The sequence below is a fragment of the Tasmannia lanceolata genome, unplaced genomic scaffold, assembly GCF_043159265.1.
Source record: "Tasmannia lanceolata isolate RefF3 unplaced genomic scaffold, GAP_Taslan_0.1 ptg000025l, whole genome shotgun sequence".
In the NCBI taxonomy this organism is placed as follows: Eukaryota; Viridiplantae; Streptophyta; class Magnoliopsida; order Canellales; family Winteraceae; genus Tasmannia; species Tasmannia lanceolata.
Genome location: NW_027518702.1, coordinates 8,229,186 through 8,231,568, shown reverse-complemented (window position 1 = coordinate 8,231,568; position 2,383 = coordinate 8,229,186). Strand labels below are relative to the sequence as shown.

At 36.6% G+C, this 2,383-nt stretch overlaps 1 pseudogene; it reads left to right on the top strand.

Annotated features, from left to right (window-relative positions):
• The first annotated feature begins 268 nt into the window (after positions 1 to 268).
• Positions 269 to 1,367, top strand: LOC143857908 (putative calcium-binding protein CML45 pseudogene; annotated as a pseudogene).
• The last annotated feature ends 1,016 nt before the right edge of the window (positions 1,368 to 2,383 follow it).

Here is a 2,383-nt window from a genome sequence, read left to right as displayed (position 1 = left end):
ATTTTCCCTTCAAAATTTTGGGGCGCAGACCATAGAATTCCACTATCTATATAAAATTCTACGAAGCTTCAAAGAAATTTCTCTACTTTTTCTTGCGTTGCGTGGAAAAAACACATGCCTGCACCTACTGAAAATGTCAAACAAACAAGACAAAAAAGCAGGCCAACCTTTCCTTTGTTTTCTTCCCTGAAATTTCATGGAAAATTCCAATCTTCAGACTCACTCCACATAAGCAGGATATCAGAACCTTCCTATAATGACTTTATTCTATTTGTTTTTCTTTTCCACAAGACCATCTCCTCTGGCTCCATTAGTCTGCAACTTACAAGCACCTTCCCATTTGAACCGTAACTTGATACCTTCCCAAATATATAAAAGAACACTCTTCTCTCTCATTCTTCATCAAAGCATTCCATTTTCAGCTTCTCATAAAAAACCCATTAACCCTTTTCTATATTTCATATAAAGAATGAAGACTTCACAATACCCCATGCCATCCTCTTTCTCATCATCTGATTTTGATGGGTTTCTCTTCTTTCACAGAATTCTCAACTGGGTCATCCGATTTAAGAGCTTCTATTTCATATTCCTCTCTTTTTTCCAATCTCAAGAAGATTTTTTCATGGAAAAATTGAAGGTATGTAATGAGATAAAGAGCAAGAATTCCAAAATAGATGAGAAGGTGGAGAACATACCAAGTCAGCAGTTTAGCTTCAATAATAAGGGAGGTTTAGAACTGAGCAAAGAAGAGGTAGACATGGTGATGGGTAAGTTGGGTATATTTTGTAAGGTTAAGGAGAGTTTGGATTTAGATGAGCTTTCTATTTTGTTTGTGGAGAAGGAACCAAGCTTAGAGGAAGTAAAGGAGGCTTTCTGTGTGTTTGATGAGAATAAAGATGGTTTCATTGATGCAAAAGAGTTGCAAAGAGTTCTACGCAATTTGGGTGTGAGTGAAGGAGAGAGTTTTGACACTTGTGAAAGGATGATCAAAGCTTACGATGAGAACCGAGATGGTAGAATAGATTTCAATGAGTTTTTGAAAATCATGGAAAGGAGTTTTTGCTGATTTTTTCTCTTCTTTTCGTCTTTTCTCTCTCATAGTCACAACTCAAAAAAAGAAGAAGAAGAATCTGTCTAACAGAAATTCGACAAATATTCTAACTCGTGATAAATATACAAATTATGGTCGAGCCATAAATCTGTGCTTGTGCCAAGGGATGTGTGTATGAGAGAGAGAGGGAGAGAGTGTTCTCTAGGGTTTTTTCTCGGATTCCTCTTGGGTTTTCTCTTGAGGTTTTCACGGGTTAATCCCATTATAATCCTTGTATATATTTTGTTTTCTCATAATTGAAGATTGTGTTCTCGCTTAGGCATGTAGGTCTTTTGGCCGAACCACATAATATCTCAATGTTCATCATATGGTTTGCTTTCATTTTTACTCTTCTATTTATTTGTGCATGATCGGATTGGATTCTGCCAAGCAGTTTTCTAAACACATGCAAACTCGGCCATGTTAGGACTTAGGATTTGATGCTAACCATAGATGGCCCGATGGAAATCAATGCTAGGATCAATCCTTATCAAGTGAAAGTTTGTTTTATAACAAACTACTTTAAGGCTTATCAACATATGGAAACATATGAGAAACTTTGGTTCCCATCACCGTTTGTGTTCGTGAAATAATGAGAGGCAAAGGAAGAGATTTCTGACATCCTACACAATCTCTGGTAATCACTCGATTGGATTCAGTGGGATCCAGCAAGTGGTTTTATCAGATTTTATTGAAAACTAAAGAAACATGATAAAACTCGGGTTTCTTCAAAGTTGGATCACCACGATTCGAACCGATGCTCTAAAGGGTTTGAGCATTAACAAGCCACTCATCATAAAGCAATGTAAATCACTAGAAAAACAATTCATGAGCAAAAGGGTACATGATAAATGAATGAGAGAAGTATGGTGGAAGGAGAAACTTTGACAGGTTTCATGTTGGATTTTGTCTTGTTTTTGGAACTCGGTTTCAATTAGGAAAGTTCCCATATTTCCTTGTTTGATAAAGTAGAACGAATATCGTATTTTTTTTTTCCTGGAGGTTGTATCACATCCATCGCTTATCACCTAGAAATCAGTCTTTCATAATTTTATAAGGGCAGTGATAAATCGACTCCCAGATATCTTAAATGGTGAGAGAAAGGCACATGGGGAGTCGATTTAAGATATCTGGGAGGTGAGAGAAAGGCACATGGGGAGTCGATTTAAGATATCTAGGAGTCGATTTATCACTGCCCTTTTATAAAGGGCTGTGATTAATCTCACTAAAAAAAATGTTTGTAAATCCCATCCCTCCACTAAAATGTGAAAGGTTAATTTTTGGGAGACACAA